This window comes from Anguilla rostrata, chromosome 10, assembly GCF_018555375.3.
Source record: "Anguilla rostrata isolate EN2019 chromosome 10, ASM1855537v3, whole genome shotgun sequence".
Taxonomy (NCBI): Eukaryota; Metazoa; Chordata; class Actinopteri; order Anguilliformes; family Anguillidae; genus Anguilla; species Anguilla rostrata.
In genome coordinates, this window is record NC_057942.1 from 22,044,339 (window position 1) to 22,066,729 (window position 22,391).

At 45.1% G+C, this 22,391-nt stretch overlaps 2 long non-coding RNA genes across 2 annotated transcripts in view; both read left to right on the forward strand.

Annotated features, from left to right (window-relative positions):
* Window positions 1–22,391, forward strand: part of LOC135233773 (uncharacterized) — a 392,830-nt gene that overhangs the window by 145,806 nt on the left and 224,633 nt on the right. The gene's annotated exons all lie outside the window — the stretch shown is intronic.
* Window positions 11,246–19,135, forward strand: LOC135264495 (uncharacterized). The gene is made up of 3 exons (XR_010332708.1): window positions 11,246–11,714; window positions 16,970–17,001; window positions 17,588–19,135. It is a non-coding gene; the product is annotated as an uncharacterized LOC135264495 (long non-coding RNA).

The window sequence follows — 22,391 nt, forward strand, 5'->3', positions numbered from 1 at the left end:
CACAGTCTAACTGGCTGCCATCTGGACCCCTCAGTACTGTCTTAGTCTGGTACAGTTCTCTCTTTGGTTCTAATGTGTCGAAGGCTCCCTCGCTCATTACACACACATCGGCCCCCGTGTCTATTTTGAACCTGGTCGGTGTATCACCAATATCTAGCTGTACAGTCCATTGTTCACTGCCTGTGAGTTTACTGTTCACTGAGCCCAGAAAGTAGGCTGTATCTTCTTCCCGGCCAGTAACTTCACTCACCATTTTGCTTTTGCACATCCTCTCCCAATGTCCTGGTTTCTTACATTTGTGGCATGTAGACTTAGCTGCAGGGCATTTCTCCTCCTTCCTGTGAGCTGTCTTGCCACATCTCCCACACGTTTTGCTGTGCTCTCTGTCTTTGAAGCCTCTGTTTTCGTTTTTATTTTGGTGGGGCCCGCGCCATTTTGTGTGTTTTTCGCGCCCCTGCGCTACCTCCTGCACAGCGTATGCCGCCTCACCCTGCCGGCTGACTTGGGCTTTCACGTCTTCCAGCTGACGGGCCTCCTGTATCGTCGCCGCTAGCGTGAGGTCGGGGACGAGCTGCAGTTTGCGAGACAACTCCTTATCCTGGATTCCCACCACGATACGGTCGCTGATGTGCTCTTCACGTTGGGTCCCGAAATCGCAGTGCTCCGATAATTCATAAAGAGCTCTGATGAATGTCTCTACCTTCTCTCCAGCGCGTTGCACCCGCTGATAAAAACAGGCTCTCTCATGAATGACGTTACGCTTCGGTATGAAGTAAGCGTCGAACTTCCCCATAACAATGTCATAGTCCGTGTCTTCGTCTGTCCCAAAGACAAACGAGCTGAAAATGTTTTCTGCTTCGGCTCCCAGTGCATAAATGAGGGTACTCACTTGTACGCAGCCTTCCTCCTTATCCAGCTTCGTAGCTATGCGGTAGCGAGTGAAGCGCTTCTTCCAGTCCGCCCACTCCGTCGGCCTCTCAAAGCAGAAATTCTCCGGTGGACTAAACTTTGCCATCTTCTGACACCATGTGATAAACTCTTCTTTAGTCTACCTTTATAGAAAAGAAGTTCTGTATGCTCTTCACGTTGTTCAACCTTTTATTGCACGTAACGCATTTTAACAAACTCTTAGCATACAACCTCGTGTTTTCCATCCCTCTCGTACTCTCACTTCCGGTACCGTCGTAACTGACGTAACCAACGTAACCGACGTAACAATCTCATTACAAATTGTAAACCGAACGACGCGAACAACTGAAAAAAATACGGTAAGAGCGCATCATGGCTTCCATTCCCTGCATAGTTTGTTGCATGTTTAGTCTTAGCTCTGCTGCCAATTTTACTAGTAATGGTACTTGTTCTAAGTGTCAGCTTAATTTAGAATTGGCACAGAAAATAGCTGAGTTAGAGACGTGTATCCGGACTTTATATCAGATTCAGGAGAGTGAGACTTTCTTAGACTCCCTTTTACCCGAGCCGGATGCTAGTTTAGATGTGAGTGTTTCTCCGCCACCAGTGTCCTCGCTGCAGGGCGATTTTATCACCGTACCAAAGAAACATAGTTGCACCGAGCACCACCCAACTCGCGTTTCCAACCGATATTCCCCACTCAGTAACACACCTACTGAGAAAGCCCTGATCATAGGGGATAGTATTTTGAGAAACGTGAGATTAGAGACACCAGGGACCATAGTACAGTGTATTCCTGGGGCCAGAGCCACCGACATTGAGGCAAATTTAAAAGTGCTGGCTAAAAGTAAATACGTAAATACTCTAGGATTGTTGTCCACGTCGGCACAAACGACATCCGATTGAGGCAATCGGAGGTAAACAAAAATAATTTTATATCGGTGTGTGCAGTGGCTAAAAATATGTGTCGGGAAGTAATTTGCTCTGGCCCGCTTCCAGCTCATAGGAGCGATGAGGTCTACAGTAGGCTATCTTCGCTAAATCTCTGGCTGTCGGAGTGGTGCTCATCTAGTGACATAGGCTTTATTAACAATTGGCCTGATTTCTGGGGAAGGCCTGGCCTATTGAAGAGAGACGGACTCCATCCGAGCTGGAGAGGTTCTCGTGTCCTATCGAACAACATAGCTGCTAGTCTTAATAAGGCCAGATCCTGACACTCCAGCAGGGCACCGGCCAGGCCGCAGGCTTCTAACCTTATGTTTTTGCCTGCTCGTTTCTTTATACCTGTGTCCCAGACATATGGCCTACGCCTCTGTCTGCAAGGTGCGTTTCAGAGCTAGCTAACAGAAATAGTATTTCAAAAGCCCCTTTAATTAATACTCTTAAACTAGAATCTGATATCTGTTATATTGAGACTGTGTCTGTTCCACGCATCTATGCCAAACGTAAAGGTAACCGTGGAATTGATGTGGATAACTTAATTTTCATTAAAACACGGCACGCTGCTATTATTCATAGTGAACCATCCTTAAAAATTGGACTATTAAATGTTAGATCACTCACTCCAAAAGCAGATCTTGTCAACGAATTGATAATAGACCATAATCTCAGTGTATTATGTCTGACTGAAACTTGGCTAAGACTTGATGAATATGTTGCGATTAATGAAGCGTCTCCTGTAGGTTTCATAGGTACTCAGGTGTCACGTCCATCAGGCAGAGGGGGAGGTGTTGCAGCTATTTATCAGTCCTTATTGAGTCTAGCGCCTAAGCATGGATATATGTTCTCCTCTTTTGAAGTTCTTATTACTAACTGTGTACAGCCCGATCTAGCTAATAAAAGTGCTAGCGGGCAGTCCTTTTTTCTTGTGTCTGTTTACAGGCCACCTGCGCCTTATTCTGATTTCTTAAGGGAATTTGCTGAGTTTTTATCACACCTTGCAATTTCAGCAGATAAGGTCATAATTGTTGGTGATTTCAACATACATGTGGATAAAAATGGTGACCCCCTAGGAACAGCTTTTGCCTCTATTATTGATTCCATTGGTTTTGTACAGAATGTTTGTGAGCCTACTCACTACCGTGGCCATACCTTAGACTTAGTTTTGTCCCATGGTATTAGTGTGGTAAATCTTACCATCGCACCTCATAACCCTATACTATCAGATCATTTCCTTATTACGTTCAATATTAAGGCATCAAATCCTCCTGTATCAGAGCCTAGACATTACTACAGCCGCTCAGTAAACCCTGAGGTTATTCCAAAGTTTTTAAATATTCTTCCGGAGTCATTCCTCTCCACAGAAGAAAAGGCTGATGAAAATGCTGATGAAGCCGCTCTGGACCAATTGACTAACCAGCTAACCCTTACCCTCAGGAACACTCTTGATGTTGTTGCCCCCCTTAAAAGAAGAAACCCTAGTCAGAAAAAGCACACTCCATGGTATAACGATACCACCCGGGCCCTGAAGCAGTCTACTAGAAAATTAGAGCGAAAATGGCGGTCAACAAAGCTAGAAGTATTTCATCTTGCATGGAAAAACAGCTTTCTTCAGTATAAGCAAGCTCTTGCTTCTGCTAGATCTGCCTTTTTCTCAAAACTTATTGAACAAAATAGACATAACCCAAAATTTCTATTTAGCACTGTGGATAAATTAACTAAAAAACAATCATCAGAGTTTTCATCTTATCCCTCCAATCTCAGCAGCAATGACTTCATGAACTTCTTCGATCAGAAAATTGAGGCTATTAGAGACCAGATTTCCAAACTGTCTCCATCATGCACTATTTCTGTTCATGTTAATAAACAGCCCCACACCTGGTTACAACAGGAAGATTTACAGACAGCAGTACTAAGCTGTTTTACGGCCATTAGCATGGTTGAGTTATCTGAATTAGTTATGTCTTCAAAACCGACGACCTGTATACTCGATCCTATTCCTTCAAACTGGATTAAAGAACTATTTCCAGTACTAGGCCAGCATATACTAAAAATCGTTAACACATCCCTAGTCACAGGATACGTACCTGAGTCACTAAAAGTGGCAGTCATTAAGCCATTATTGAAGAAACCAAACCTAGAACCCGATAAATTGGAAAATTATAGACCTATTTCAAACCTTCCATTTCTTTCAAAATTATTGGAGAAAATTGTTGCTAAGCAACTAAGTGCATTCCTTAGCTCTAACGGTATCCATGAAGTATTCCAATCTGGGTTTAGACCCCACCACAGCACAGAAACCGCACTTATCAAGGATACAAATGATTTACTACTGTCAGCCGACCGTAACTCTGTGTCGGTTCTTGTGCTCCTCGACCTGAGTGCAGCTTTTGATACAATTGACCATGGAATTCTTCTGGACAGACTCCAGGCCTGTGTTGGACTTCATGGACAGGCACTCGCATGGTTTGGATCATACCTATGTGACAGGAAACAGTTTGTCAAATTAAAAGAAGATGAGTCCAGCTCCTCAATAATGAAATACAGTATTCCACAAGGATCAGTACTAGGACCAGTACTCTTCTCGCTATATATGCTACCACTTGGCAATATTATCCGGGCACATGGCGTAGAGTTCCACTGTTATACCCACTGACGATACCCAGATTTATATTTCAATGAAACCTGGCGAAGCACTGCCGCTTTCACGGTTAGAGGCCTGTATTGTAGATATCAAGGTTTGGATGCTTTCAAATTTTCTGCTCCTAAATTCAGACAAGACTGAAATGTTGGTTTTAGGTCCCAAAATATTAAGGGAGAAATTATCTACTCTCACCTTAAACTGTGATGGTTGTTTGGCTGAACCTAATATGGTCGTTAAAGACCTTGGTGTCATCATTGATCCTGATCTATCTTTTGACACCCATATAAAAAACATATCCAGAATTGCCTCCTTTCAGCTGCGCAACATAGCTAAAATTAGACATTTCCTGTCAGTCGGGGATGCTGAAAAATTGATCCATGCGTTTGTTACGTCTAGGTTAGACTACTGTAACGCCCTGCTTTCTGGCTGCCCTAATAACGTGTTAAAGAGTCTCCAGCTTGTGCAGAATGCAGCTGCTCATATCTTGAGCAGAACTAAGAAGTATGAGCACATTACACCAGTACTAGCGTCGCTTCACTGGCTACCCATTAAGCATAGGATAGACTTCAAGGCTTTGCTCCTGACTTTTAAAGCTCTGCATGGACGTGCACCTGTGTACATATCAAACCTGCTCCTACCTTATAAGCCCACAAGGTCACTCCGATCTTAAGACGCAGGCTACTTGGTAGTCCTAAGAATTTCCAAGAACCTAAAAGGTGGTAGGGCTTTCTCCTACAGGGCCCCACTACTGTGGAACCAGCTTCCAAAATTTATAAAGGAGTCAGACACAGTCTCAATATTTAAATCTAGATTAAAAACGCACCTCTATGCTCAGGCTTACAATCAGTTGTAGTCTGGAGACAGGGTGCGAGAAGCCTGTAGTCATAGAGCTTTGTAGGTGGCAATCCTTTCCTTACTGTCACCTGTCAATCAGCTGTGACCCGACTTTACATGGGCTGGCTCTTGATAGGCGGGTATAGTTGTCTACCCCTCATGACTGCATGGGCTCTCCATCCCTGTCCTAGTAGATATGCAGCCATATTCTACTCCTGGCGGGGTCCCCCCAATACATACCATTGGCACTTTACTCGCTGTCTGCTATATTGCAAATTCCATAATTGCCGTTTCCACCCTCTTCCCCACGCTGCCGGCGGGGCTCTTGCCCCAACCCTCGAGAGTGCTTCGAGAATCGTCTGGTCTCCCCCACCTCTGCGGTCCAGCCCCTCCTTCGTCATTGCCTCCACCCTGCCCACATCTGCCGCCACCTGCTGTTTCCCATCACCGCCACCCGGCCCCACCCATCATCTGAGCCACATCACATATCATATCTTGTGCATAAACTGGCTGACATGCTGGTCACCAGTCGGCACCCTGAGCCGACCAGAGGAGGATGGGTTTCCCCCTTGAGCCTGGTTCCTTCCAAGGTTTCTCCCCATCTGCCACAGGGAGTTTTTCCTTGCCACTGTTGCCTTAGGCTTGCTCCTGTGGGGGTTTAGGCCAGGGTTGTCTGTAAAGTGTATTGTGACAACTGTTGTAAAATACGCTATATAAATAAAATTTGATTTGATTTGATTTGATTTGAAGAACATCATCCTACAAATAAAATTTTAGACAGTGTTGGGAAACTGAGAGGATTAAGAAAGAGAGCTTTACGAGATTAAGTGGTTCATTAGCTGATGAGTTTTAAATGTGAAGTATCAGCCCTACAGTACCATTACCAGTAATTCCACCATGGATACTTCTCCAGCCATTAGTAGAATTTACTGTATTGGACAACGTGTGTTCTGATAAAGAAAGAACAGATAGTGCAGATTTTGTAGAAAAAATATTGAGAACAAAATATAATCCTCATGTTGCATTATATACAGATGGATCTAAAGACCCTAGTATGGGTCGGACAGGGTGTGCTTTTTGGGTTCCTGAATTAAATATTAGGGTAGGGAGACATAGCTCAGGAGGTAAGAGCGGTTGTCCGGCAGTCGGAGGGTTGTCAATTCGATCCCCACCCTGGGCATGTCGAAGTGTCCCTGAGCAAGACACCTAACCCCTAACTGCTCTGGTGAATGAGAGGCATCAATTGTAAAGCGCTTTGGATAAAAGCGCTATATAAATGCAGTCCATTTACCATTTACCAAGTAAGAGTGTGTCTAATCATGTTTCAGTGTATACAGTAGAAATGTTGGCGATTCTCCCGGCGGTGCAGTAGATAGAGGAGGTTCAACCATTGAGACTGGTAATTTGTTCTGATTCTTGTGCTGTTTTGATGAGTTTAAAGTCATTTCCATCTAAATGTAGAGAAGATATATGAAATATTGCAAACTTTATTTAGAATCAATCAAATAGGTATTGACGTCAGATTTCTATGGATACCTGCTCATGTAGGGATTGAGGACAATGAAATGGTAGATGGGTTTGCAAAGGAGACAATGGGCCTCATTCACCAATATCTTCCTAAGTTTTTTCTTAAATTTGTTCTTAAGAAAGGTCCTAAGAAAAATCTACGTCAGATTCACGACGTGTTCTTAAACCGCAAAATTGTTTGCACGTGTTCTTAAAATGATGAATCCCATCATCCTCGTAAATGTAAAGCGCGTGCCAGTTGTTCCTAATTAGCATAGGTAAACGCCCCGCCAATCCCCATAAAAGGGCATGAGACTGCAGGGCCGTGTGCACACACAGAAATCGAAAAGAAAAGTTGAGATCGAACGAAGTCAACAATGCCCAAACGAAAATCTAAAGAGGGTGGAGCACCGGACTTCAAACGTAAGAAAAACTTCAGTAGTTCTGAAGTGGAGGTATTGCTGCGGGAAGTGAACAGCAAGCGACCTGTCACATTTAGTAGCGTCAGTAGTGGATATAAAATAACACAAAAAAAGATGCAAGGGCGCACAACTGATGAAGTAAAAAAAAATGGTTTTATGACAAATCTGAGGCAAAAAAAAAATGCTGGTGGGAGTGGGCGCAAGGAATTGCGTGTTATGCATTCAAACGACAAAGCACATCTCGTCACATTAATACCGCTAATTAAATCATCCGGCAGTAAACTGCATTGGAGTAAACCAGTCGCTGCACAAAACACTGCACAAAAAATGTATTGCCAGTCATTTTGTTGTCAACCCCCTTGTGACGCCCATAGGCGGTTTTACCATAGGTCATAGGTAGGCAATTGCTTGGGGCCTCGTCCGCCAAAGGGGCCTTGTGAATTTGTGTTTACTTTTTTTTTTTTAATTTTGTTTATAAAACATTTTTCCTTTCTTGTCACTCCAAACAAATGATAATGTGTAATAGACAAAAATAAATCTATCTACATGTAAATGTAGGCCTATCCAAATAAATATCTGTATTTGCCAATATTTATTATCACCCACATTTCACATTTAATGGACTATTCCACCTTGACCTTCCTGCATTTGCGCCTAATCAATGACGTAGAAATTTGAGTTGCCATCAGTGGCAGAGTCACTATGTTACCATGTTTTCAAAGTGGATTTGAGAAGAGAAAGAGGAAGAAGGAAGATGCCCAGTTTAAGGAAAGTTTGCCTAAACTGAAAAAATAGAAATTCTTTAATAAAACAGCCAGAGACTCCACGACAGAGGAGCAACAAGTAGAGTGAGAGCACCTATTATCGACCACCCTAACTGCTAGTGTATTTACTTCGTATTTATTAGAGAGACCAGGACATTGTTACCAATTTAAAAGTAAGTCCTGTAAAAATACACATAATAAATTGTCTAAATGTAAAAAGCCAACTTCATACATATACATTTAGTTACATTAATACAGCCTTATTTACTATATCAACTTTAAGACAAGCAACACGCTCTGGGTTCTCATCGCGACCCATTAAATCCAATGGCGCAGACATTGCTTCATAATTTCAAACTGCTTTCCTAACAGCTATTTTGCGTCCTGCGACTTGAGTTACAACAGTGAATATGTACGGATTCCTAGACATGCTGATAGCAACCACCCTTTCTCATATTAACCTCAAATACGCAAGACAGGACACATACAGTATGCTAGCAAATTTAAGTTCCATTCATACACGATACACGTCCCCTTAGCAACCGAAAGCTAGCGCTGGACCACCTCTGAGTTATTTGCCAGCACATAAAAAAATTGCGAAAGTACTTTAAAAAAATAACCACTGGAGAATAACGAGGACATTTTTCCTACATAACTAGGTACAGGTTGTTACCGATATTTCACCTATTTTTTTCATATATAGTTGCAAATCAGTTTACGTTTAAGTTGGTTGATAATAGGTGCTCTCACTCTAGCTGACGTTACAACAAGTGTAACGTTAGTTGAAGTAGCTGAGCTAGCGAACGTTAGCAGCCTTACTGCTGCCTCAGCCTTTTGTGCACCTACCGCACCTACTACAACTTCTAGTGTAGCTGTCTCGCCTGGTTGCGGTGAACCAGCTACAGTGTGGGAGGAAAGTGTCAGAGGCGACACCAACAGACAGCAGCAGCCCACCACAAACCAGACACCCTCTCGAACCGGGACCGACCTTTACCCCTAGAGAATAGTGGATGTTCAAATGCTTTAACAAAAAGCATATACTATACTTTTGTCTTTAAAAAATTAAAGATATACTTATAATTTTTTTCTTGCCATAGTGTCTTCTTCTAACTGACTGAAGATCATTTGCAGTTCTTTAGTTAGAATTCTGTGGCTTTGTTAACTTAAAAGAGCTGCCTCCAAATAGTTTTTGTTCACTAGCTATGATGGAGAAGGGCCTCACATTGGTCTTTGCCTGGGGCCTCCAAATCACTAAAACCCCTGGTGACGCCTCTGAATAAGTGTTCTCTTCTTCAACATGTCCATATCTTTAAAAAGTGTTACCTAAGTGCTTAGATTGTATTCAAAATTTAAACATTTGCTTTTGCAGTATAGACCAAACATTGCATAATTGAAACCCCCAAAAATAAAAGGTCACTACAATGGTTTGTTTTTTATCATTTATTTACAGATGAAATCCTGCTGAGGCGACCATCCTGTGAGGTGGAACCTGACACCTTAATGCTTTGTAAAACAAAATGAAAATAATTGAAAAAATATTGTAAATGATAAAAATATTATTGTAATTTAAATCCTATAATATAATACAATTGTAGAATTGAAGAAAATGCAAAAACCAATTATTTTGCACAAACATGTCAGCACTATGTGCGTAAGTGTGCTCTTGAGTGTGTGTAGATTCTGTTCTTACCTAAGAACAAATCCCAAATAAGAAAACATTGGTGAATGTCATAATATTCGTGAAAACTGCGTAAGTGGAAAATTCTTCTTAAGAACGGTTGGTGAATGAGGCCCATTGTTCCAAGACAATATTGAAATGGGAATCCCCATCAGCAAAGCAGAAACAAAAGCATTCATATGGCAAAAGATCACGAAACAGTGGCAAGAGAGATGGGATAGGGAAACGAAAGGTAGGCATTTATACCAAATAGAACGGACAGTGGGAGCTGGTAGATCATTAGGAAGGAATCGGAAAGAAGAATGCATAATTAGCAGGCTAAAGCCTGGTGTACACTAGAGGATTTTCAAATCTTAACCGATTTTAAAAATGTGGGAGACCACAGACATAACGACAGATTTAACCGATTTTTACACATACCAGACGATTTGGTCAAGACACAGGAGCACACACTTGGCGTGTATACTAAACAATTTCAGAGTGGCGATTCCAGACACTTGGGATCTCACAGAAACTTGCGTGATCAAACGTGACTTCAGAGCACTTCAGTGCACTTCTTGCACCTCCAAGATTTTCTAACTAGGCGAATCAGATGACACCAATGCGAACCTCGTGTGTGATTGGTCAGAAATTCATGGTGGCCGTGATTTATTTTGTTTTAATTCCGCAAGCTGATTCCCTGTCTCCATGGAGACCTCACTGCCGGCAATGTTACAATAATTACATATATACATAATACTACTTTTGTTGCTACGTGCGGTTGCCTAACCGCATCGAGTATAAAACAATTTCGTCCGCAGAGAACTTCGGTTTCGGCAAGCCGAAAAAAATTTGGTTGGTGACGCTTCCTGGTCAGCTCGCTCTCATTGGCTATTGCTCCATTGCTGTTCCTTTCACACTAAAGGAATTCAAGTCGTAAATATCAAACATGTTTGATGTTTACGATTCGAGATCGGGGAGACTCCGATCCAGTCGGTAACATTAAGATCATGTCTGTAAACCCCTCACACTACAGGATCATTTGGGCAGATAATTGGTTCAGACCAGCCTCGAATCAGGAACGCCCCCGCGATTGTCGGGAAGGGCGAATTGGACCCAAAATCGGCCGAATTATCCTCTAGTGTGGGGCCAGCATAAGACTAGGTCATACAAAATTAAATTCCTCGTTACAGATAATCAAGAAACATCCAAATGGACAATGTGACCTTTGTCATAAAAGAGAGATGGTACAACATGTAATTTTTGACTGTGTACAGTATAATCAAGAGAGAGAACAATTATATGAAGCACTGAACCGGAAAGGAGTCAAGAAAGTTTTGACTATTTCAATATTCCCTCACTCGTCTGGAAGTATGGTTTTCAATAGCATTCTCACATTCTTACAAGAAACTGGACTCATTGATAGGATTTAGATCATGAATTCCGTGTGACTTCAGTTGTTGGCTGTAATGCTCCACATATGGTTGCAATCCACCAATAAAAATAGAAGAAGAAGAAGCTCTTTATGCAGCGGTTTGCCTCGCGCAGTTCATAGTACAAAAGATTTAAGCTGTTTATTGGCTTGACCACGGCGACATTCATTTGTTCAACACTGTGATGTATTGGGGTTACTTTTGTCAGTGCACGTCCCCTGCACATTTCAGCTTATTAGGGGCGTGCGCCTGGAACATGCGCAGTTTAACTAAGATGGCGCTGTCCAGGAAAAATGCATGTTCCTGATTATTACTGCGTTGTGATTCCGTCTGTTTGTTTTGCAAGTTGACTTCAGTAAACGCTATGCAACTATATTCTTGTTGTCCGTGCCTTAAGAATCTTACAACGTTTAGCCGATTTAACAAACACTTATCTATTCATTTGAGTCACGTCTCGTTAATTTTCAATTTTTGTCTGAAGTCTTTCATTAGACATTTATAAGACAAAACGTCCGTTTTTTTGAGTGCAGTCATTTTGCCTCCCGCGCTTTTTTAAAAATCTCGATCAGGACAATGGACTTTTCGAGAACTACGGTTGGAACCAAGGTGGGTTTTTGGTCATAGTTTTAGTTACATATTGTGGCGATCTTGCCTGTGTATAAGTAAATAATTGTGTTAACTTGTTAGCGGTTAACTTGTCCCGCTCCGCGATCGTGTACGTACTTGTTTGTCATTTTAAGTGTATAGCCTGCTAGGAATCGCTTACGTAGTGCTAGCAGCCCCTCGGGTTTATGATTTGCACCGTCATGTTTCTGTCCTTAGCCACCTAGCCACTACTGCTGTGTTGTATTCCCTGCCTGTCTCCCCTGTTTTGCGCGTGTGTCTCGCACTGCTGTTTCCCGCTGTATGCAAACTGTCCAACCTTTGTGTGATGTGACGTTAAGGCTGTGTGATTGGTTCGTCTACGGTGCTTCGGTGGCCAATCACGGCGACCCGGGTTTTGATAAAAGCAGGCTTCAACCAGCTATGATGGTCAGTCTACGAATTACTCTTTGGAAGAGATGTCACAAATAAAGCGAAGCTCCCCGGGAGCGATTCAAAAACAGCCAAGCCCGTCTCCATCTCTGCTTCTTTGCGAAACCGCCACATTGGTGTCAGAAGTGGGATTCAACTAGCTGAAGTGGAGAAGGCGATCCGACAGCTGGAAGAGAGACTGGGGGTACCGAGGCGGCGGAAGACTGAGGCAGCAGAGACGGCGACGGGCGCCGACCTGCAGAGCTCGGTGGCGCAACGACAGAGGGCCCCCAGACAACCAGACGGAGCCAGTGCTGTTCGACCTACGCACCCGAGGGAAGCTAGCGCTAGCACGCCAGCCAGCGCTAGCATGACAACCAGCACGCCAGCTAGCATGCCGGCTAACACACAGCCAAAGCTAGCCCGGTTCAGTGGAGCAGCACAGTGGGAGACGTACCTAGCCCAGCTGCAGCTGGCTGCCCGTCACTGCAGCTGGAGCGAGAGCCAGATGGCGACGCACTTAGCACTCGCCCTGGAGGGCCCAGCGCTGCAGGTCCTGCCAGACCTCGATGCTGTCGAACAGGGCGATCTCAAGGTGCTGACGACGGCCTTGGCTTTTCGGCCAGAGACGGTCGATGCAGAGCAGCCGGGAGAAGCTCAACAGCATCCGCTGTGAAGGAAAAGAGAGCTGGGGGACCATGGCTGCGGACGTGCGGTTCCACGCACGACAGGGCTACCCGTCCCTCGACTCGACATTGCAGGACGAGCTCGCGTTGTACGCCTTCCTCCAGACTCTCTCCCCGGAACGGCTGCGCCAGCACGTCATCCTGACCACGCCCTGCTCCCTAGATGACGCTCTGAATGAAGTAGAGAGGGCGGAAGACGTCCTCTGCTTGGCTCCAGGGCAGACAACCCGGCCCCGCGTCCGCGAAAGCGACTGCTACGAGGAGGAGGAGGAAGTCTGCTGGGCACGCTCACCCCCACAACAGCGGCGACAGCGCCCACCACCAGCACGACGCGGCCGCTGCTATCGCTGCGATGAGCCAGGGCACCTGGCCCGCGACTGCCCAGCACCAGCGCCCAAGCCCCGATCTCCACGGCCGGCGGGAAACGACGCGGGGGGCGGCGCTGTGAGGAAACCGCCGCCCCAAGAACCCATCCTCAATCAGGAGCAGTCTGCTGCACCTGAAACCAGTTCGGTCCCACTCGCGAAAGCAAATATTTCATCTGCCTTTGTGAAGGCGGGAACCGAGCAAAGTCCTTCCATTATGAGAGCCGAAAGCAAATTCCAGCCCGCCCTTTTCAGGGCAGGAGAGCAAACCATCCAACAACGAGTGGGCCGACTGGGGGAGGCGGGCTGGCTATACCTGCATTGTAGGCTGGATGGGCAACCCTGCTGGGCACTGGTCGACGCGGGGGCCACCATCTCTCTGGTGCGAGCGGGAACGCTCCCCAACACTGCCTGGTCCCCAACAACCACTCAGCTGCAGTCAGTGACGGGACAGAGGCTTGGCATGTGGGGCAAGAAGATAGTGACCACCACCCTCGCCCTCCATGCCACCCCCAAGAGGAAACGCAGGTCCAGGAGGACCCGTCGCCGAGCAGCCTCAAACCACATCGCGGGGTCCAGTTGGTTCTGCTCGCTGGACCTCCGGAGTGGCTACTGGCAGGTCAAAATGGCCGAGAATGCTAAGGCTTAAACCGATTTCACCATCGGGCAAGAGTTGTGGCAGTTCCGCGTGATGCCGTTCAGACTGTGCAATGCCCCTGCCACGTTCGAGCGGCTGATGGAAAGGGTGCTGTTGGCCGTCCCCCGAAGCTGCTGTGTAGTGTACCTGGACGACCTCCTAGTACATGCCAGTAGTTTCGAGCACGCCCTCAGTAGCCTCCACGACGTGCTCACGGCGATTCACTGGGCTGGGCTACGGTTGAATCCCCGGAAGTGCCAGCTGCTCCGGAGGGAGACGGCCTTCCTGGGGCACGTTGTGAGTGAGCGAGGGGTAGCCACCGACCCAGCTAAGGTGACTGCTGTGCGGGATTGGCCGACTCCAGCAAATGTAGGCGAGCTGCGCAGCTTCCTGGGGTTGGCGAGCTACTATCGGTGGTTCGTGCGGGGTTTCGCCTCCATTGCCAGTCCCCTCCATCGCCCCACCGACAAGTACCAGCCGTTTGTCTGGACCACCGAATGCGCAGAAGCCTTTGCCCGGCTCAGAACGGCTCTCACGGAGGCCCCCGTACTGGCGTATCCCGATGTGCACCGCCCATTCATCGTCGACACAGACGCCAGTAACGTGGGGATGGGAGCCGTCCTCTCTCAGGAGGACAGCGACGGAGAGAGAGCTGTCGCCTACTACAGCGGTGCCCTGAGCCAGGCAGAGCGGAACTACTGCGTGACCCGCCGAGAGCTGCTGGCCGTAGTCAAGGCACTGAGGCACTTCCGACCCTATCTCCAAGGTAGCCACTTCCGCCTCCGCACTGACCACGCTTCGCTCACCTGGCTCCTAAACTTCAAGCACCTGGAGGGCCAAGTCGCACGGTGGCTAGAAGAGCTACAAGAGTGCGATTTCCAGATCGAGCACAGGGCGGGGTGGCACCACACCAACGCTGACGCTTTGTCCCGCCGTCCCTGTGCTGAGCTGGATTGTCATCACTGCCAGCGACAGGAAGATAAGAGCCAGGTGGAGCTAGCGGTGGCTACCGCTAACATCAGCGAGGCGGGGTGGCTGCCAGTGTCGCAAGAGCAGCTGCGGGAAGGCCAGGAGGCCAACAGCCTGCTAAGAAAGGTGAGGGGCTGGCTGGAGGCAGAAACACCGCCGCAATGGGCTGAGGTCTCGGCTGAGGGGCCCGAGCTCAAGACCTACTACGGGCAAAGGAACCTTGAGCTGCGGGACGGGCTGCTGTATCGGCGGTGGCAGGCACCCGGGCTTGGAAGTGACCTCCTCCAACTCCTCGTTCCCCGAGCGCTCCACCCTCAAGTCCTCGGGTTGGTGCATGACTTGGTGGGGGCAGGCCATTTCGGGAACAGCAAGACCCTGCGACGATTGAGGGGGCGCTTTTACTGGCCTGGGTGCCGCCGGGACGTGGAGCTGCACGTCCACTGCTGTGACTCCTGTACGGCATGCAAGGGGCCTACCAAGCGCTCCCGCGCCCCTCTACAACGCTACGTAGTGGGGGCCCCGATGGAGCGAGTGGGGGTGGACGTCCTCGGCCCCTTCCCTGTCACTGAGGCCGGTAACCGCTACGTGCTTGTGGCTATGGACTACTTTACGAAGTGGCCCGAGGCCTACGCGGTGTCGGACCAAAGTGCTGCAACAACAGCGGGGAAGCTGGTCGAGGACATGTTTGCCAGTTTCGGGGTCCCCGCCCAACTCCACAGCGACCAGGGGCGAAATTTTGAATCGCGGGTGCTGGCTGAGGTCTGCAGTCGGCTCGGAGTAGCCAAGACCCGCACAACTCCACTCCATTCCCAGAGCGACGGACTGGTTGAACGGTTCAACAAGACCCTGACTGCGCAACTCGCCATCCTCGCCAGCCAGCACCAACGAGACTGGGACCGCCACCTGCCCCTGGTCCTGTGGTCCTACAGAACTGCCGTACAGGAGTCCAGCCTCTGCACGCCCGCCGCCCTGATGTTCGAACGGGAGCTCCGGACGCCTGTGGATTTGGTGTTTGGGGCCCCGCCCGAAAGCAGGGAACCAGCCCGTACAGAGGCCTGCTACTTCCGCCAGCTGCTGGAAAGACTGCGAGTGGCACACGACTTCTCTCGCCAGGCCCAGGACACTGCAGGACTGCGACAGAAGCGCGCCTACGACCAGCACTGCAAGGGGCAGGCCTTCAAGCCAGGTGATAAAGTGTGGGTCCACTGCCCAGTGCGCAAGAAGGGCCTGTCCCCTAAGCTGCAGTCACATTGGCGTGGGCCTGGCGAGAGCGGCTGAGTGAGGTGACGTATCGCATGCGCATGCCAAATCGAGGGCGCCTGGTGGTGCTCCACCAAGACCGACTCGCACCTTACCAACCACTCGCCATCGAAGACGCAGCTGGCAGACAAGGTAGCAGCCCTGTCCCCTCTACACCACCGGCAGCAGAGGAAACGGCACAGCCCACCACGGGCCGACCCACTCGGAAGCGATGGCTACCAAATTATTTAATCGACTACGAGGTAAATCGCGTAGAAATTGTGGGTCGTCGGAGACTAGCGACCCTTTAGGTGGGGGCTGTGTGGCGATCTTGCCTGTGTATAAGTAAATAATTGTGTTAACTTGTTAGCGGTTAACTTGTCCTGCTCCGCGATCGTGTACCTACTTGTTTGTCATTTTAAGTGTATAGCCTGCTAGGAATCGCTTATGTAGCGCTAGCAGCCCCTCGGGTTTATGATTTGCACCGTCATGTTTCTGTCCTTAGCCACCTAGCCACTACTGCTGTGTTGTATTCCCTGCCTGTCTCCCCTGTTTTGCGCATGTGTCTCGCGCTGCTCTTTCCCGCTGTATGCAAACTGTCCAACCTTTGTGTGATGTGCGATTCGAAAACAGCCAAGCCCATCTCCGTCTCTGCTTCTTCGCGAAACCGCCACAATATTATTTTGTAATTTTAGTTTCAATCAAACTATTGTCTATGGAAGACGTTTGTAAGCTGTTTAAGTCCACTAGCCTGTGTAAATGTAACTTTCAAATTTATTGCTAGCAGCATACTGTGACTGTGTAGCTGGCTAGCTAGCTATGTTGCTAGTTTAAGAAATTTGGTTTTCATCGACACAATCAGTTGTTAGATGGCTAGCTAGTGGTAAATCAGGAGTGACACAGATTTTTGCCGGGTGTTACATTTAACACTTTTTACTTTTTCCTCGACAGGACTTACAAGGAATTGGCAACTGAAATCATGAGTAAGGTATTTAACATTCAGCATGTGACTTTTATCGCAAAAACTTTTTCTTTTTTTTTTTAGAAAATGAATAGAACCTACATTTATGCACAGTTATGTCCTGACCGGTTTGCACTCAAGCTGAATATTTAACTGCATGGCATGTGTTTCCTACATATTTTCATGTCACTCCTGTGGCATTTCTTTGAAAATGTCTTGTTTGTTCCTTGTTACTGATAGAGAGTTCAATCATCCAATCTCCCAAACAACTCAGAACAATAGAGTCAATACCAACAGGAGAATACACTGTTTGACATTGGCAGGGAAATTTGCCACATTTCACTTGGGACCCCACCCACATAATCAGCTGTGCTGCTCATCCCACAAATGCATGATCCTCACAAATGGGACATCATTGTAAAGGGAAATGAACAGGCTTTCCAATGATATAAGATACAATGCTAATAATACAATAACAATAACAACAGAGATATGGTCGACCAAACACAAAATTCCAAACTTTTTTTGAGGAGTTTATATACATTTTGTGTCTATATTTAGGCTTTGTAACATATATTCTTCAATGTATTTCCAATCTTTGATTACAGAGGGATCAAATAACTCACTGACCTGCTGACAGCCAAAGAATAGATACCAGTGAAAGAAGTTGGGTAGCTGCAGTCCACCATTTATGTTTGAACTAGACATCCTTGGGTATGAACATCTTACTTTCTTTCCGTGCCATATAAAGGCTGAGATAATTTTATGCAAATCTTCAAACCAGGTTTTTTGTATTGTGACAAGTATCATCCTTAGAATGTAGTTGACAGTAGGAAGTATATTCATCTTAACTATGTTCACTCGACCCCACAGAGATATGGGAAGATGAGACCATCGATCTATATTTGACTTTATTCATTATTTCTGTGAGATTTATATCTTGTGTTTGATAACTATTTGTTGTAATCCTCAATCCTAAATATATTATTTCTGTTTGTTTCCATTTAATTTTTGTATTTTTCACGCATGCGATACTGCAGTGTTTATTTAGGGGCAGTAGTTCACATTTTCCCCAATTTACTTTGTATCCTGAGAATTAACCATATTGAGTAATAATCTGATTGATGTAACGGAATGAGGAGTCTCCACTACTATGTAGAGAATGATGTCATCACAATACAGTGATATTTTATAAATTTGACTTCCAATTGTTATGCCTTTGATATTCCTTTCAGATCTTATTTTCTCAGCTAGTGGTTCAATGATTAAATTAAATAGAAGCCCAGAAGCTGGACATCCTTGTTTTGTACCTCAATGTAAAATTAAAGGTTTTGAAATTAGGTCATTGGTTCTTATTGATGCCTTAGGCTTTGTGTACATCATCCTGATCCACTGTATAAACTTATTACCAAAACCGTATTTCTGCAGGGTACTGAACATAAAGGGCCATTCTGTTCGATCGAAGGCTTTTTCAGCATCTAATGTACACAGTGCTGCTGGATGAGGGCGCTTTTTTGCATATTGAATGATATTGAATAATTTCCTTGTGTTATCAGATGAATGTTGATTTTTCATGAAACCAGTTTGGTCAGTGTGTATCAGCTTTCCCATTACAAGATGTAATCTTGCTGCAAGAACTGGCCAGGATTTTTTTATTTAAATAAATGATATTGGACGATAGTTGTTACAGATTAGAGGGTCTTTATCTTTTTTATGAATTAAAGTAATATGGGAGTAATTAAACATAGGTGGAAAACTCTCATTGTCAAATGATGCTTGATATGCCTGCAAAAGCAGGGGGGATAGATCCTCACTAAACTCTTGATAAAACTCTGCATTATAACCATCAGGCCCTGGAGATTTATTTTTATAAAATGAGTTGATGGCTTTATTTATTTCAAACATAGTTATGGGCTGTTCCAATGCATTCTTTTCTTCTTCTGATAAGCAAGGAAGATTAATATTATTTAAGAATTCCTGCATTGATTCATGCTTGTCATTACTTTCAGACCTGTAAAGATTTTCATAGAAGTCTGCAAAAGTTTTATTTATTAGATCTGGATCGGTGGTAACTGAGTTATTTGGTAATCTAATAATAGATTTGATATTTTTAGTCATCTGTTTTTTAAGTCTTGAAGATAGCAACTTTCCTGCCTTCTCCCCACTCAAAATTCAATTTTGCTCTCTTCAGTTTATATTCAATTTTATTTCTTATAATGTCATCTGTGGTGTGGGGATGGCTGGTTTTAGCAGCCACACCTGCCCTGGGTCAAGCTAATTAGACCTGGCCAATTGGATAATTGGTTAAGAATTAGATAATTGGCCAGGCTAATTGGACCCGGGAGCAGGAGTGTCTGCACCTGTGCGTAGTGAGGTAATCAGTGCGCACAGGTTAAATCTGCCATCCCCACTCACACGGGGGAGCCTCTCTGTCATGACAGTGTTTTACATCTGCTCAGTTGGCGATAACATCTTGCTGACCCTCGTAAATAAACGTGGACTATTTGAACATCGTCTCCCTGTGTCTCTGTGCTGGAGGGCCCCTAGGAAAGCCACTTCGGTGGCCTGTAGCAGGCGTGTTTGCCACATCATATTTCATTTTTAGTTTACACAGTTCAGTCCATGTTTCATCCTTATATTCATTTGACAGTAAGTTTTGTAACATCTTGATTTCTGTTAACAATCTGTTTTCCTCTTGGTGCTGCTTTTTATTCTTTAGACTACCTATCTTGATTAATTCCCCTCGAAGACAACATTTTAAAGTTTCCCATATGAGTGGAAAGTCAGAAATTGAGTTTTTGTTAATGTCCATAAAAGTATGAATGTATTCACTTATTTGCTTTTTAGTTTCTGGATCTTCAAAAACAGAGTTATTGACCTTCCACTGTTTAGATCGCAGTGGAGCAGATTGCAGATTAAAGTCAATCTGAATGGGACTATGATCTGAGATTACTATTGGATGAATTATGCTCTGTCACATTTCTTACAAGTTCTTGGGAGACTAGGAATAGATCAATTCTTAAGAAGGTTTGATGTCTATTGGACTAGAAGTTATAGTTTCTGACATCTTGATGTAATGTTCTCCAGATATCCAAGAGGCTGAAGGTCTGCATTAACTTCAGAGTAACCACAGATTTTTTTGGTTGACTTATCCTTCCACTTTTATCAACTTGTGGATTTAATGTTAAATCTAGATCCCCTCCTAAAATAATTATTGAGTTGCAAAACTCTGATAGCTTACTTTTAATTGTACTGAAGAATGATGGATTATCTTCGTTAGGTGCATATATATTTACCAAAATAATATTGTTTGACCCATAGGACCCATTAATAAAGATATATCTTCCTGTTGAGTCTCTTGATATATTATTGACTTTGAAATTTAATTTCTTGTTAATTAGTACAGCAACGCCAGCCCTCTTTGAAGATTGTCCAGCACCAAATACCTCCCCAACCCACTCTATTTTTAAGTGTTGCAAATTTTCCGTTTTTAAATGAGTTTCTTGAAGAAAAACAATATCTGGGGAAAATCCTTTTAAATGTTTTCAAACTTTACCACGTTTAACCTGATTATTAGCACCATTTACATTCCAAGATATAATTCTTAGTGTTGTACTATTCATTAGGCTACAAATAGTCTGTTAAATAAATTATCTGGCTTCTTCTCCATATTGTTAAGTGCAGAAAGATGCAATATACTGTAAGGGTAGCATAGTATTTCTGAAATTGTTGAGGGATACATACCTTCCCTCCATCCCTCCCTCTCCTTTCGTGCGCTCCACCATCTCGTCCCGTCCCGACCTCACCCACCCGCATCCCCACCCGACCTCCCATACATACACTGCAGGAACAAAAACATTTTAAACAAATAAAATAGATGACTAACCAGCAAACAAACAAAAAAAGAAAACGGGGGGAAAATGGACTTTGCCATTCCCTAACCGCAGTATTTATACCCGTTTGAGCTATAGAGAATAATAAAGAAAAGGAAAAAAGACCGGCGGGGTGGATCTGCCAGACCAGATACAGCAGGTCACGCCACAGCAACATTGGCTATTGTTTACCTGTTGCAATTGCAATGGTTGCGGTGATGACGTAGCCAACATGCGCCTCTGTTTACATCTGAGAGAGACACTAGCCAGATGTTACAGGTTTGATGTTTTTATCTCCACCACTTAACCAGTATGTTATCTGAGGGGTTCTATATAACTTCCCATCAATGGAGAGTTTGTCAAAAGACAGCCGAGTCTTTTTTTTTACCTTTTATTGCTTCCGTCATGATTGGGTGAAGTAGCCTCCGTCTCCTCAGGATCTCTGGTGGAAACTGATCGCTGATGGAGAAGTTAGGTCCTTTAAGCCAGTGGTGTCAAACTCGTGCCATGGAGGGCCGTGTATATGCAGGTTTTCATTCCAACCAATGAATGCTGCCTTAATTGAGTCCAATTACTCATTCAGCCATATGTGTTTAACTGCATTGAAGCACAGAATATAAGAAAATTTTTATTTAGACAATGCGGGTCACCATAGACGTCGGGTCACCATTGTGCACAAACCTGCATCCCTAATTCAGCAAATAATTTAACTAATTATATAATCAAGATCTGAGGCTGGAATGAAAACCTGCATACACACGGCCCTCCATGGCAACGAGTTTGACACCACTGTACTACACCTTCCATTGTGGTTTGCGGTAACAACATTTATTTGTAATGATGACATGCTCGTACTAACATTCTGTCACTTAAAGTGCATGTATTTATTTTATTGTAGAACAAAACTGGACCACATTGCTTGTGTTTTTTGTACACAGGCACCAGTCCCCTGACGGCGACAGCCTTCATGATCGCTGTGGACAAAGTAATCGTCAATAGAAATGTCTCCAGATGGAGGTCACTGTGGGTTGGGCAACGACCAGATAAGGCGCAGCTGTGTTGGTGCACAGGTGTGTCTGGTCTGGCCAAACCCCAGCTGCAGCTAACCGTGGGCAATCACCAGACTAGAAACCCCTGTTCACAACACAGCTGCACCTGATCTGGTCGTTGCCTGACCCACAGTAACCTACATCACTGCTCCGCTCTCCTCTGCTGGACAGATGCCCCAACTCCCCTCACAGTTAAACTGAAACCAAAGTCATTTCTCAAAATGTAGCATACTTGACACTGAATAGAAAAGATACAGGGGGGTTTTGTGCATAATTGGTACTTTCTTTCCATTGAGGCATAGCAAAATAATTGTTCAAATGTCTTGCTTCTGAAAGGTAAAGATCATTGCAGCTAGTAAAATGTCAATAAAAACAAAATTGGGTAATATTTTTGTCCATCATATTTTTTTACAGTGGACAGCTGTCATCACAATTTACACAGATTACATGTCAAATTAGTTTTGCAGATGTGCTGCACAGTAGTTTTACTG